The sequence below is a fragment of the Tamandua tetradactyla genome, chromosome 1 (assembly GCF_023851605.1).
Source record: "Tamandua tetradactyla isolate mTamTet1 chromosome 1, mTamTet1.pri, whole genome shotgun sequence".
Taxonomy (NCBI): Eukaryota; Metazoa; Chordata; class Mammalia; order Pilosa; family Myrmecophagidae; genus Tamandua; species Tamandua tetradactyla.
Genome location: NC_135327.1, coordinates 208,913,600 through 208,930,506, shown reverse-complemented (window position 1 = coordinate 208,930,506; position 16,907 = coordinate 208,913,600). Strand labels below are relative to the sequence as shown.

The window sequence follows — 16,907 nt, the reverse complement described above, 5'->3', positions numbered from 1 at the left end:
GCTTCTTTTAGTTCTGAAAGAGTTACTGATTAACATGACATCACTAATATAGTGAAATAGACTTTTCCACTTAGCCAAATCCTTTGCTAGAGACTGTGGTAGATGGTTGGTATATGTACGGAGCCTTGATAGTACAGTGAAAGTTCTTTGTTCTCCTTCCCAGGTGAAAACCAAAACAGGTTGACTGGCCCTCTTTAAGGGAATACTAAAGAAAGCATTATGGTTAAATCTAAAACAAGGTGATACCGACATATTGAGTGCTAATTCTTTGTAGTAAAGGGGTAATCTTTGGAACTGCTGCATACAAAGATGGCTTTATTTTATCCTCTACTTCCCACACTCTTGATTTCCCCCTCTTCATCTAACAAAAAATCTATGGCATCCCAAGTTTTTGGGTCTCACCCTAGAGTAGTTTGCATTCTCTGGACTCAAGCCTGTGGCAATTTATAGCCCCTGAGTTGGACATAATCTGCATGCTAGAGTCTCCAACTGACAGTTCACTCAGTGAAGGTGATCAGGGAGACCTTTATTTATGCCTGGGCAAGGTGTGAATCTCCTTTTAGTTCTAATTTGGTGCTTGTTCTTCCTGGGTAGCCATCCACAAGTTGTGATATGGTTGCCGCTATTTGACAGTGTCTTTTCTTCTTACTCAAATTTAGTTGTCCTGCTATCTTTTGCAAAACAATTAGAAATCCTGCTGGAGTTTTCAGGGCATCCCCATACTCACACAGTGGCCCCCATTTATCTAGGAGGGCATCCATCCCTCCTCACATGGATGATAGAGACCAACTTGGGATTTCCCCCCATGGATTTTCTCTTCCCAAGACTCATCCCCACTACAGGAAGTTGCTCTTTGGTTTCTTGGGAGTTCACAATTGTTCCAATACAGCTTTTGGAGGGCTTTGGTTTGGGCAGCTCTAAGAACAAAGAATATGCTAGGTGGTGGGTTAGGCATGGATTTTTTTAAAATGTGTTTTATTTATTAAATGTACCAACATACAAACACAAACATTCTTACCGTATGATCATTCCATTTTACATATATCATCAGTAATTCACAATATTATCACATAGTTGTATATTCATCATCATGATCATTTCTTAGAACAGTAGCATTAATTCAGAAAAAGAAATAAGAAAACAGAAAAAAATCATACATACTCTTCTAGTTTGCTAACTGCTGGAATGCAATATACCAGAAATGGAATGGCTTTTAAAAGGGGAAATTTAATAAGTTGCTAGTTTACCATTCAAAGACCAAGAAAATATCTCAATTAAAGTAAGTCTATAGAAATGTCCAATCTAAGACATCCAGGGAAAGATACCTTGGTTCAAGAAGGTCAGTGAAGTTCAGATTCTTTCTCTCTCAAGTGAGAAGGCACATGGAGAACACAGTCAGGGTTTCTCTCTCATATGGAAGGGCACATGCTGAACATGGCATTATCTGCTAGCTTTCTCTCCTGGCTTCCTATTTCATGAAGCTCCACAGGAGGTGTTTTGCTTCTTCATCTCCATCTGGTGGACTCTCTGCTTCATGGTGCTACAGCATTCTCTGCTCTCTCCAAATCTCTCATTCTCCAAAATGTTTCCTCTTCTATAGGACATCAGAAACTAATCAAGACCCACCCAAATGGGTGGAGACACATCTCTCCTAATCCAGCTTAACTACCCTCTTGATTAGGTTACATCTCCAGGGAGATGTACAATATTGAATAGGGATTATTCTGCCTCTATGAAATGGGATTCTGATTAATACATGGCTTTTCTAGGGTACATACATCCTTTCAAACCAGCACACAAAGCATATTCCTGCCTCTCCCTTTTATTGATCCCTACATTTCAATCTACTAAATTTATTTTACATTTGTTCCTCCTATTACTTATTTATTTTATTTATCTATTCACTTATTTAAAAAATTAACAATCAACAAACAAAAACATCAACTTATCATCCCATTCTGCATATATAATCAGTAATTCTTAATATCATCACATAGTCACATATTCATCATTTCTTAGAACATTTGCATCAATTTAGAAAAAGAAATAAAAAGACAACAGAAAAAGAAATAAAATGATAACAGGAAAAAAAAAGATTATACATACCATACCCCTTACTCCTCCCTTTCATTTATCACTAGAATTTCAAACTAAATTTATTTTAACGTTTGTTCCCCCTATTATTTATTTTTATTTCATTTGTTCTACTCATCTGTTGATATGGAAGGTAAAAGGAGCATCAGGCACAAGGTTTTCACAATCACACAGTCACACTGTTAAAACTATATCATTATTCAATCATCATCAAGAAACATGGCTACTGGGACACAGCTCTACATTTTCAGGCAGTTCCCTCCAGCTTCTCCTTTACATCTTGGATAACAAGGTGATATCTACTTAATGCAAAAGAATAACTTCCAGGATAACCTCTTGACTCTGTTTGGAATCTCTCAGCCGTTGACACTTTGTCTCATTTCACTCTTCCCCTTTTGGTCAAGAAGTTTCTCTCAATCCCTTGATGTTAATTCTCAGCTCATTCTAGGGTTTTTCTCAATCCCTTGATGCTGAGTCTCAGCTTATTCCAGGCTCTCTCTCCCATGTTGCCAGGAAGGTCCACACCCCTGGGAGTCATGTGTCCCATGCAGAGAGAGGGAGGGGTGTGAGACTGCTCATAATGTTGGCCAGAGAGAGAGGCCACATCTGAGCCCCAAAGAGGTGACATTTAGGCCTAAATTTAAGTAGACTTGACCTATACATTGTGGGGTTAAATTTCACATAAGCAAACTGCAAGACTAGGGGCTCAGCCTATAGCTTTGCTTGTCCACAATGCTTGTGAGAATATCAAGAATTCAACTTGGGGAAGTTGAGTTTCTCCCCATTCTCACCATTCCCTGATGGCGGCTTTGCAAGTACTTTTCCACTCACTGATTGAATCACTGTGGGATTCATCGGGGCATCACTCTGAACAAACCAACAAAATCTCATGTCCTACCTGAGATTCCAAGTACTTATGGCATTCAATCAAACTATCTATATAAGTTATATTAGGAAATGCACTAGACAAAATATAAATTTGTAACAAATGAACATTTTTTGTTTTAATTTCACACATAAGGTGACATTTTTAAATATTAATTACCATCTATTTTCAGTACCCTGCAATAATGACATTCCTTTGTTCTTCCTCATGCCAAACATTTTTAAAATTTGTACATTGTACATTTCACTATTATTATACACTCTAGGCATTCCTAGATTATACTATCTCAATCTTTAACATCTATCTTTCTTTCTGATTTCATTTATGTCCCCAGCCCTCCTCCCTCTATCATTCTCACATCAGCTTCATTCAGTGTTTTAACTTAATTATATTACAGTTCGGTAGTTTTGTGCTGTCCATTTCTGAGTTTTAGTATCCAGTCCTGTTGCACAGTCTGTATCCCTTCAGCTCCAATTACCCAATATCTTACCCTGTTTCTATCTCCTGATGGTCTCTGTTACCAATGAAATATTCCAAGTTTATTCCTGAATGTCAGTTCATATCAGTGAGACCATACAGTATTTGTCCTTGTTCTCAAGGTCCACCCATGTTATTACATGCTTCATAAGTTTATTCTGTCTTAAAGCTGCATAATATTCCATCGTATGTATATACCACAGTTTGTTTAGCCACTCGTCTGTTGATGAACATCTTGGCTGTTTCTCTTTGCAATTGTAAATAATGCAGCTATAAACACTGGTGTGCAAGTGTCCGTTTTTGTCTTTGCCCTTATGTCCTCTGAGTAGATACCTAGTAGTGGTATATATGAACCACTGGGTCATATGGCAATTCTATATTCAGTTTTTTGAGGAACTGCCAAACTGTCTTCCACAGTGGTTGCACCATTTGACATTCCCACCAACAGTGAATAACGTACCTCTTTCTTCACATCTTCACCAGCACTTGTCATTTTCTGTGTTGTTGATAATGGCCATTCTGGTGGGTGTGTGTTGCTTTCTATTGAAACAGAGCTTGAAGGATATTAAGGAATGATGAGTAAAAAAGAAAGGAAGAAAGAAAGAAAGACACAGACGGGCTCAGGGTGTCTGAAGCTTGAGTTTACTTCAGACAGACTTCAGACAAGTTTATTCTTATCCAGACCCTACTTAAATACTGCAGGGTGACAAAAGGCATGCATGCATTTCTTGAAAGAACAGAGAGCTTGTTTTTAAGTACTCTCTTCCTTAGTACTTAACATAACCATTTGGGGTAAACATTCTCTTCTTCTCAGACTACTCTACATAATGATCTCCACAGTTTATTGCCACCATCCTGAGACCAGCTGCTTCCAACAAATTCTTCAGGTCTTGTTTTAACACTTGGCTTCTACAGGTGTGAGATGATATCTCATTGTGGTTTTGATTTGCATTTCTCTAATGGCCAGGGACATTGAGCATCTCTTCATGTGCCTTTTGGCCATTTGTATTTCCTCTTCTGAGAAGTGTCTGTTCAAGTCTTTTTCCCATTTTGTAATTGGATTGGCTATCTTTTTGTTGTTGAGTTGAACAATCTCTTTATAAATTCTGGATACTAGACCTTTATCTGATATGTCATTTCCAAATATTGTCTACCATTGTGTAGGCTATCTTTTTACTTTCTTGATGAAAATATATACCCATGTCTGTTTGTATATTCTGAATGAATTGTTTCAGCTTCTGAATCACATTTGAACTACTGGGCCATATCTTCAATTTTCCTGGTGTGATTTGTTATTTTTTGCTGGTGTCTAGACATTTAATTACCTTAATTAGTTTATTCTGGGGATTGTTTTCACTTATCTTACCTAGGGTTTTCTTGCTAGATGAGTTTGTTATCTATCTGTTCTTTGACCTTCAGTTCAGCTTTCTCTGGACCTTTAGCTTAGGTTTTGTTTAACAGAGGATAATTTTTCCACTCTTGTTTTCTTGTTTCTTGCCCTGCTGTTTGGTGCCTTTTCCCTCCCCCCCTTAGGAGGGTCTACGTAGGTATTATAGACTCCAGCTGAGTTTTCCAGACTAAACTGGCCTCCTATCAGGGGGAAGGAGTCACCTGCATCGGTTTTCCCTAGGGTGAGTCCCAGCAGGTTAAAAGGCTTTCCTTTGTTTTTCTTATCCTGCCCAGTATGTGGTGCTTATCTACCTGTGGGTCCCACCAGAAAAAGAGGCTGGGGCACCTTTACCTTTGGCAGACTCTCCCTGCTGAGGGCATGATGGAGGCAGAGGAGAGGTTGTAGGCTGGTTTTAATGGCCTCAAATTACCAAGCCCTGGGGTCTGAATTCCTTGGGGGAGGGATTCCACCTGAGTTGTGCTTCACCCCTCCCCTGGGGAAGGCACAGGTGCGAGACAGCCCTGAAAGCAGTCCGTTTCTGCCTATGCCTGGGGCAGTTGCAGCATGAGAAGTCCCACCGCTGAATCCAGAGGAAGACAAGCCGCCATAGAAACAGCCACAAAAACCTCTGTTTCCTCCCCTTTCCTCTTTTTCCATTAGCCCAATGAGCGACCTCTGCCTTGGCCAGGTTCACCTGAGCTGGGGGCCTATTTTTAGTAGTCAGAATTTGTTAATTAATTCCACAATAAGCGTTTAATTGTGCTGCTGGGAAATTTCCTTTCCTTTCCCCTTTGGGAAGCAACCTGTGGGGGAGGGGCGACAACTGCCATGGCTTGGGGAACTCACAGTTCTGGGGAGACTCACAGCTGGCCCAGCAGGTCCAGACTGGGGTACACTGTGTGTCTGGTCACTGACGTGGCTCTGGGAGCTGTTCTGTACTGTTTCTGCTTATTTTGTAGTTGTTCTGGAGGAGAACTAAAATGCGCACATTGCTAAGCTGCCATCTTGGCCACACTCCTACTTATTTATTTTTAATCCATATGTGTTATTCATCTGTCCATAAGGTAGATAAAAGAACCATCATTCACAAGGTATTCACAATCACACAGTCCCAATGTGAAAGCTATAGCATTATACCATCATCTTCAAGAAACATGGCTACTGGAACACAGCTCTACACTTTCAGGCAGCTCCCTCTTGACTCTCTGTTACACCTTAACTAAAAAAGTGATATCTATTTAATGTGTAAGAATAACCTCCAAGATAGCCTCTCAACTCTGTTTGGAATCTCTCAACCATTGACAGTTTATTTTGTCTCATTTCTCTCTTCCCCCTTTTGGTCAAGAAGTTTTTCTCAATCCCTTGATGCTGAGTCCCAGCTCATTCTAGGATTTCTGTCACACATTACCAGGAAGGTCCACACCCCTGGGAGTCATGTCCCATGTAGAGAGGGAGAGGACAGTGAGTTTGCTTGTCATGTTGGCTGAAAGAGAGAAGCCACATCTGAGAAACAAAAGAGGTTCTCTTGGGGGTGACTTTTAGGCCTAATTTTAAGTAGGCTTAGCCTATCAATTGCAGGGTTAAGTTTCATATGAACAAACCCCAGGATTGGGGGCTCAGCCTGTTGCTTTGGCTGTGTCCACTGCTTGTGAGAATATCAAGAATTCTCCACTTGGCGAAGTTGAAATTTCCCTGTCTCCCCATTCCCCCAAGTGGACTTTGCAGATACTTTTTATTCACTGTTCAAATCCCTCTGGCATTTATCAGGGCATCAATCTGGACAAATCTACAAAATCTCATGCCCTACTCAAGGTTCCATGTACTTATGGTGTTCAGTTATGCTGTCCATATAAATTATCTTAGAAAATTAGGCTGGATTTTTATGGGATTTATGAATAGGAGATTCTTTCTGATGGTGGCCTGTTGGAAAATGGAAGTCAGTGTTCCATAATGGATGGGGAGTGCAAAGGACAGTTTATAAGTATTTAAGGGAAGGATGTAACAACAGTTATCAGCAGGATTTTGTAACACAGAAGTCTGGAGGTTTGTTTTCAACAGTGATCAAGAGGTGGGGGGAAGTTTAATGCTTTGTGCATGATTCTGTCTGCACATTCTTCCCCTCTCCCCCCGAGGAGGTCTGATGACTGCTAATTTCTCTCCTGTACTGTATAAGATACATGCAGTAACTTATCCTCATTATGGAGGGGGATCACGGGCCCTGGGTCTCCACAACAGAAACAATTCAAAATGTCCATCAAATGGAGAAAGGATAAACAAAATGCGGTGTATCTACCTAATGAAATATTAGCCATAAAATAGGATGAAATACTGAGTTATGCTAAAATGTGGATGCACCATGAAAATATATCAAGTGAAAGTATCTAGTCACAAAGGGCCACATAATATATGTTTCTGTTTTTTTGAAATCTGTAAAACAGCTAAATCCATGGATATAGAAATTAGACTATTAGTTGCCAGGGCTGAGAGCAAAGAGGAATGTGTAATGACTGCTGTTAGCTATGAGGCCTTTTGATGGGGATTAAAATATTCTGAAATTCATAGTGATAGTATGCCAGTTTGAAAGGATGTGAGTAACCTAGAACAGACATGTTTCAATCCTAATCCCATTGTGTAAAGGCAGCCATTTATTCTAATCCCTATTCAGTAACATATGTTGGACATTTTAGATTATTTCCATGGGGATATGCCTCACTCAAGAGTGGTGTTAAACTGGATTGGATGGAAACATGTCTCCAGGTGAGTCTTGATTACTTTCCTGGGCTCCTATAAAAGAGGGAACATTTTGATAAAGCTGGAGATTCAGAGAGAGCAGAGAAGAATGACAGAGCTATGAGAAAGCCACAACAGAAAACACCATGGAACCATGAAGCAGAGTCCACCAGCCAGTGACTTTTGGAGATGAAGAAGGAAAATGCCTCCTGGGGAGCTGGAGAGGAAGCTAGCAGATGATGCCGTGTAAACCATGTACCTTTCCAGCTGAGAGAGAAACCCTGACCGTGTTTGCCTTGTGCCTTTCCACTCAAAAAAAAACCTTGAACTTCATTGGCCTTCTTGAATCAAGGTATCTTTCCCTGGATGCCTTAGATTGAACATTTCTATAGACTTGTTTTAACTGGGAAATTTCATAGCCTAAAAACTGTTAACTTGCAACTTATTAAATTCCCCTTTTTAAAAGCTTTTCCAATTCTGGCATATTGCTTTCTGGCAGCTAAAAAGCTACAACAGATAGTGACACCATTTTGGAAATCTGATAATAACAATTCATATCTTTAGATGTGAATTTTATGGAATGTGAATTATATCTCAATAAAGCTATTGTATTAGCTAGGATTCTCTAGAGAAACAGAATCATCAGGAGATATCCATAGATAAAAAATGTATAATAGTGTCTTACATAACCATGGGGATGTAAAGTCCCAAATCTATAGGGCAGACTGTGAAGCTCGCAACTCCAATGAAGGGTCTGGATGACATCTTCAGGAGAGGCTCACCAGCCAAAGGATTAAGAATGACTATCTCTTCTGAATCCTCCGTAAAAGACTTCTGTTGATTCAATTAAGCATCACTCACTGCAGAAGACACTCCCCTTGGCTGATTACAAACGCAATTAGCCAAGGATGAAGCCAGCCTAATCATGATCCAGTCCATGAAATGTCCTCATACGAACAAGACATGTCAGCGCTTGCCCAACTGGATGAACGGTCACCTTCACCTGGCCAAGTTGACAGATGAACCTATGACAGCTATCATAAAATAATAATGAATATGGAGATGTTTGATATGTTCATTATCTTGATTGTGGTGATGCTTTCACAAGTGTATACATATATCAAAACTCATCACATTGTGCACTTCATATATGTGCAGTTTAATATATGTCATTTATACTGCAATAATTATATTTCAATATACTTTAATTAATCTTCACAAATATACGTGTTGTGGGTGTCCCAGAAGGAGAAGAGAAGGGAAAAGGAGGAGAAAAACTAATGGAAGAAATTATCACTGAAAATTTACCAACTCTTATGAAAGACCTAAAATTACAGATCCAAGAAGTGCAGCGCACCCCAGAGAGATTAGACCCAAATAGGCGTTCTCCAAGACACTTACTAGTTAGAATGTCAGAGGTCAAAGAGAAAGAGAGGATCTTGAAAGCAGCAAGAGAAAAACAATCCATCACATACAAGGGAAACCCAATAAGACTATGTGTAGATTTCTCAGCAAAAACCATGGAGGCTAGAAGACAGTGGGATGATATATTTAAGTTACTAAAAGAGAAAAACTGCCAACCAAGACTCCTATATCCAGCAAAATTTTCCTTCAAAAATGAGGGAGAAATTAAAACATTCTAAGACAAAAAGTCACTGAGAGAATTTGTGACCAAGAGACCAGCTCTGCAAGAAATACTAAAGGGAGCACTAGAGTCAGATACAAAAAGACAGAAGAGAGAGGTATGGAGAAGAGTGTAGAAAGAAGGAAAATCAGATACGATATATATAATACAAAAGGCAAAATGTTAGAGGAAAATATTATCCAAAGAGTAATAACACTAAATGTTAATGGACGGAATTTCTCAATCAAAAGACATAGATTGGCAGAATGGGTTAAAAAACAGGATCCTTCTATATGCTGTCTACAGAAAACACATCTTAGACCCAAAGATAAACATAGGTTGAAAGTGAAAGGTTGAGAAAAGATATTTCATGCAAATAACAACCAGAAAAGAGCAGGAGTAGCTATACTAATATCCAACAAATTAGACTTCAAATGTAAAACAGTTAAAAGAGACAAAGAAGGACACTGTCTACTAATAAAAGGAACAATTAAACAAGAAGACATAACAATCATAAATATTTACGCACCAAACCAGAATGCCCCAAAATACATGAGGAATACACTGCAAACACTGAAAAGGGAAATAGACCCATGTACCATAATAGTTGGAGACTTCAATTCAACACTCTCATCAATGGACAGAACATCTAGACAGAGGATCAATAAAGAAATAGAGAATCTGAATATTACTATAAATGAGCTAGACTTAACAGACATTTATAGGACATTACATCCCACAACAGCAGGATACACCTTTTTCTCAAGTGCTCATGGATCATTCTCAAAGATAGACCATATGCTGGGTCACAAAGCAAGTCTTAACAAATTTTAAAAGATTGAAATCATACACAACACTTTCTCAGATCATAAAGGAATGAAGTTGGAAATCAATAATAGGCGGAGTGCCAGAAAATTCACAAATACGTGAAGGCTCAACAACACACTCTTAAACAACGACTGGGTCAAAGAAGAAATTGCTAGAGAAATTAGCAAATACCTCAAGGCGAATGAAAATGAAAACACAACATTTCAAAACTTAGGAGACGCAGCAAAGGCAGTGCTAAGAGGGAAATTTATTGCCCTAAATGCCTATATCAGAAAAGAAGAAAAGGCAAAAATGCAGGAATTAACTGTCCACTCGCAAGAACTGGAGAAAGAACAGCAAACTAATCCCAAAGCAAACAAAAGGAAAGAAATAATAAAAATTAGAGCAGAAATAAATGAAATTGAAAACATGAAAACAATAGAGAAAATCAGTAAGACCAGAAGTTGGTTCTATGAGAAAATCAATAAGATTGATGGGCCCTTAGCAAGATTGACAAAAAGAAGAAGAGAGAGGATGCAAATAAATAAGATCAGAAATGGAAGAGGAGACATAACTACTGACCTCACAGAAATAAAGGAGGTAATAACAGGATACTATGAATAACTTTACGCTAATAAATACAACAATTTAGATGAAATGGATGGGTTCCTGGAAAGACATGAACAACCAACTTTGACTCAAGAAGACATAGATGACCTCAACAAACCAATCACAAGTAAAGAAATTGAATTAGTCATTCAAAAGCTTCCTAAAAAGAAAAGTCCAGGACCAGACGGCTTCGCATGTGAATTCTATCAAACATTCCAAAAAGAATTAGTACCAACTCTCCTCAAACTCTTAAAAAAATCGAAGCAGAGGGAAAACTACCTAATTCATTCTATGAACCCAACATCACCCTCACACCAAAACCAGGCAAAGATATTGCAAAAAAAGAAAACTACAGACCGATCTCTCTAATGAATATAGATGCAAAAATCCTCAATAAAATTCTAGCAAATCGTATCCAACAACACATTAAAAGAATTATACATCATGACCAAGTAGGATTCATCCCAGGTATGCAAGGATGGTTCAACATAAGAAAATCAATTAATGTAATACACCATATCAACAAATCAAAGCAGAAAAATCACATGATCATCTCAATTGATGCAGAGAAGGCATTCGATAAGATTCAACATCCTTTCCTGTTGAAAACACTTCAAAAGATAGGAATACAAGGGAACTTCCTTAAAATGATAGAGGGAATATATGAAAAACCCACAGCTAATATCATCCTCAATGGGGAAAAATTGAAAACTTTCCCCCTAAGATCAGGAACAAGACAAGGATGTCCACTATCACCACTATTATTCAACATCATGTTGGAGGTTCTAGCCAGAGCAATTAGACAAGAAAAAGAAATACAAGGCATCAAAATTGGAAAGGAAGAAGTAAAACTATCACTGTTTGCAGACGATATGATACTATACGTCGAAAACCCAGAAAAATCCACCACAAAACTACTAGAGCTAATAAATGAGTACAGCAAAGTAGCAGGTTACAAGATCAACATTCAAAAATCTGTAGCATTTCTATACACTAGCAATGAACAAGCTGAGGGGGAAATCAAGAAACAAATCCCATTTACAATTGCAACTAAGAGAATAAAATACCTAGGAATAAATTTAAAGAGACAAAAAACCTATATAAAGAAAACTACAAAAAACTGCTAAAAGAAATCACAGAAGACCTAAATAGATGGAAGGGCATACCGTGTTCATGGATTGGAAGACTAAATATAGTTAATATGTCAATCCTACCTAAATTGATTTACAGATTCAATGCAATACCAATCAAAATCCCAACAACTTATTTTTCAGAAATAGAAAAACCAATAAACAAATTTATCTGGAAGGGCAGGGTGCCCCAATTGCTAAAAACATTTTGAGGAAAAAAAACGAAGCTGGAGATCTTGCACTGCCTGACTTTAAGGCATATTATGAAGCCACAGTGGTCAAAACAGCATGGTATTGGCATAAAGATAGATATATTGACCAATGGAATCGAATAGAGTGCTCAGATATAGACCCTCTCATCTATGGACATTTGATCTTTGATAAGGCAGTCAAGCCAACTCACCTGGGACAGAACTGTCTCTTCAATAAATGGTGCCTAGAGAACTGGATATCCATATGCAAAAGAATGAAAGAAGACCCATATCTCACACCCTACACAAAAGTTAACTCAAAATGGATCAAAGATCTAAACATTAGGTCTAAGACCATAAAACAGTTAGAGGAAAATGTAGGGAGATATCTTATGATCCTTACAATTGGAGGCGGTTTTATGGACCTTAACCCTAAAGCAAGAGCACTGAAGAAGGAAATAAATAAATGGGAACTCCTCAAAATTAAACACTTTTGTGCATCAAAGAACTTCATCAAGAAAGTAGAAAGACAGCCTACACAATGGGAGACAATATTTGGAAATGACATATCAGATAAAGGTCTAGTATCCAGAATTTATAAAGAGATTGTTCAACTCAACAACAAAAAGACAGCCAACACCAATTACAAAATGGGAAAAAGACTTGAACAGACATCTCTCAGAAGAGGAAATACAAATGGCCAAAAGGCACATGAAGAGATGCTCAATGTCCCTTGCCATTAGAGAAATGCAAATCAAAACCACAATGAGATATCATCTCACACCCACCAGAATGGCCATTATCAACAAAACAGAAAATGACAAGTGCTGGACAGGATGCGGTGAAAGAGGCAAACTTATCCACTGTTGGTGGGAATGTCAAATGGTGCAACCACTGTGGAAGGCAGTTTGGCGGTTCCTGAAAAAGCTGAATATAGAATTACCATATGACCCAGCAATACCATTGCAGGGAATCTACTCAAAGGAATTAAGGGCAAAAACTCAAACGGACATTTGCACACCAATGTTTATAGCAGCATTATTTACAATTGCAAAGAGATGGAAACAGCCCAAATATCCATCAACAGAAGAGTGGCTAAACAAACTGTGGTGTATACATACGATGGAATATTATGCAGCTTTAAGACAGGATAAACTTATGAAACAGGTAATAACATGGATGGACCTAGAGAACATTATGCTGAGTGAGTCTAGCCAGGAACTAAAGGACAAATACTGTATGGTCCCAATGATGTGAATCGACATTCGAGAGTAAACTTAGAATATGTCATTGGTAACAGAGTCCAGCAGGAGTTAGAAACAGGGTAAGATAATGGGTAATTGGTGCTGATGGGATACAGACTGTGCAACAGGGCTAGATACAAGAACTCAAAAATGGACAGCACAATAATACCTAATTGTAAAGTAATCATGTTAAAACACTGAATGAAGCTGCATCCGAGCTATAGGTTTTTGTTTTCTTCTGTTTTGTTTTTACTATTATTACTTTTATTTTTTTCTCTATATTAACATTCTATATCTTTTTCGGTTGTGTTGCTAGTTCTTCTTAACCGATGCAAATGTACTAAGAAACGATGATCATGCATCTATGTTATGATGTTAAGAATTACTGATTGCATATGTAGAATGGTATGATTTCTAAATGTTGGGTTAATTTCTTTTTTTCCATTAATTAATAATAAATAAATAAATAAATAAATAAATAAATATATAGTGAGTGAGTGAGATTATGTTTTGGGGTCACAGTATATTAGAATGGATAAATGGGGTGTTACAACTAGTTCAGGCAGATTTTTTTAATTGAGTTACTTACATGTACCATACACTCCTTCCAAAGAATATAATCAGTGGCTCACAATATCATCATATAGTTTTGTATTCATCATCATGATCATTTTTGGAACATTTGCATCACTCCAGAAGAAGAAATCCATGCATCCCACACCCCTTGACCTTTCATTGACCACTTGTACTGCCATCTATGCCAATATTTGACCCTTATCCCCCTGCTATTCATTTATTGTCCTTAATTTTTTATGCATCTGCCCAAACCCTGGATAAAGGGAGCATCAGACATAAGGGTTTCATAATCACATGGTCACATTCTAAAAACTGTACAGTTATACAATTGTCTTCAAGAATCAAGGCTTGAAACTGAAATATAGTTCAACAGTTTCAGGTACTTCCCTCTAGCCAGTCCAATACAGCATAAACTGAAAGGGGATATCTATATAATACATAAGAATGACCTCCAGAATAACCTCTTGACTCTGAAATCTCTCAGCCACTGAAACTTTGTTTTATTTCTGTCTTCCCCCTTTTGGTCAAGAAGGCTTTCTCAGTCCCATGATGCCCAGTCCCAACTCATCCTTGGTAGTCCTGTCCCATATTGCCAGGGAGATTTACATCCCTGAGAGTCCTGTCCCACGTAGAGAGGAGGGCAGTGAGTTCACCTGCTGAGTTCAAGCTGATTCATACAATTCCTTAAGAATTCCAGGTTCTTTTATACATCTGCTGGTGGCTATAGGAATGAGGAAGGTGATGTCTGGCTGTTTTTTCACCTTAATATCCATAGTAATTACTTTACAAAGACCTAAGAGAAGTGGCACAGAATCATTAGCAATATGGCATCTGTTTAATGTCAAGTAGTCTTCATTTTCTCCACAGAATCCATTTCCATTAAAAATAAACTCCAGCCCATAGGATAAGGCCCACTTGTGATTCTGGACTTTGCGTAATTGTGTTCCTTGTGTCCTCAGAGGTTTTAAGGAAAACCTAGTTCCCATATAAATGTTACTACATTTATTTATTTGACTTTTTATTGTTAATTTTGTTTAACTCTGACTTTTTTTGTTAAAGAAATTGAAAGAGTTAGAAAAAGAAGAAGAACTAAGAACAGCTGTTGGAGAATATGACAGTGAATCTGAGAGTGATGATGAGGAAATGGTGGGAATCCGACAGTTGGCAAAGCAAATTAGAGAAAAAAAGAAACTAAAAATTCTGCAGTCCATAGAAAAGAATACACAGGGACCCAGAGTGGCTTGAACTGCTAACAAAAACAAGTTTTGTATCTTTGCAAAGAGGCATGGTCTATTTCTTCACAAAGTAGATTCCTGGGTAATCATTACTAAATTGAACTTTTCAACCCATATGTGACCATAAGATTCTTTTTAAAAATATTTTTATTTAAGAAAACAAACAGTACACCTAGAACCATAAAAAATGGGTATCTTACTGTGCAAGCAAAAGTTTTACAGTGATTATTTGGATACTTTTATTTAAATATGACTATGGTTAAGCAAACTAAGATGGCCATAAGATTTTACATGTTTTATTTTGTTGGTATATGTTGACTTACAAAATTGATTTTTGATCTTTTATATTTTGATTAATTATTGTGTGTTTTCTTGGCCTTTCAAGCTTCAAGGCCAGCAAGTTTGGATTCAATCACTTTGCAGTTGTACAAATTAAGATTGTAATTTGTCAATTGTAGAAGCTTAAAGCCATCAGTTAACCTGTTCTTATTCTTTTATTTGTGTTTGAATTAGGACTGTTATCTTTTGCAAGTTACAGAAATATAATTTACAAGTTACAGAAACCTAACCCAGTCTTAATTTAAACCCGTAAGGCAGTTTATTGACTGATGAGGCAAAAATCACACTTCAGGCACAGATGCATCAAATGATGTCAGGACTCTATCCATTTTTTAGCTCTCTTTGTTAGAGCATCATCTCTTCAGTTCTATGATGTGTCAGGGGCAGGAAGTGGGAGTCTGTCATATCAGGGTTAGGGCATATCCTTATCCCTGTGACCAGAGCAGGATCCCATGACAGCATACCTGAACCATATGGGGCAGGCAGTCGAGAGGAACAGTTTCCCTAAAAGGAGGACAATGATGCTGGGAAGTTAAGGAAAGGAAATACCTTGATTTTCTAATGGAAAAGGAAAGGAAATTCCTTGAAATTCTAGAAATCTATCAATGAGTATTCATATATTTGAAAAGACGTTTCATATGATGGCAAATGACTGGGATTGACAGACTTAGACGTTTTTGTATTCCTCTTAGCAGTATTTAGTGTTTAGAAGGATTCCATGCTCTAGTTTCTGTCAGTCGTAAGGAATTCTTGGCCTTCCTTGGCTGTGACAGCACAAGTTTCATCTCTGCCCTTGGTTTGGGTCTTTGGACACATTGCTTAACCTCTCAGCTTCAGTGATCTTGTCTGTACAGTGAAGAAAATAATTATTTAATCCCCAGAATTGTTGGGAAGAACAGAAAGACATAATATGTTTCACACAATAAAATGCATAGTAAATGTTCATTTTCTTGTGATTTAACGGATCAGGTTGAGGTGTTCAAAAACTTGAAAGCAATCCCACGTAAAAATATAGTTTCTTTAAAAAGTGTATTAAAGGGTGGTGTGGCGGTGGCTCAGTGGCAAAATTCTTGCCTGCCATTGCCAGAGACCCAGGTTCAATTCATGGAGCCTGCCCGTGTTCCCCCCCACCCAAAGAAAGAAAGAGTATTAAAAATCATCATAAAAGGCATATTTTCCTTTGAATTTTTAAAAAATATTTCATCTGACTAATTTAAATAAGTTACCCTATTGTTTCTTTTTCAGGTTCAGTGGAAAGTTTTGGAGAATGAGATGCATAATCTTGGTGTTGACATGGATGATAAAGACAATGTAAGTGTGTAGGGATGGTTTCAGATATTTATATAGTTGCATAAAACTTTGCAAAGAAGGCCAAGATTTTTGGTATCTGTTGGAATAAAAGTAGATTTGAAAAATATGGGAAAAAAGAAATTAGAACTTTCAACATTTCTATTGAGATTTATTGGCAAGGAATTTTGTTTTGCAGGGACTCAGTTGTTACATACCTCATGAACTAGAGGAGAATAGTGGCTTAAATCATGTTAGCTACTTTGTTCTTGTTCCCTGTCAGAGACT

The 16,907-nt window shown here is 37.8% G+C and overlaps 1 protein-coding gene across 1 annotated transcript in view; it reads right to left on the bottom strand.

The window, feature by feature from the left end:
* LOC143675809 (isopentenyl-diphosphate delta-isomerase 2-like) overlaps window positions 1–16,907 on the bottom strand; it is a 248,585-nt gene that overhangs the window by 110,601 nt on the left and 121,077 nt on the right. The window lies entirely within an intron of this gene.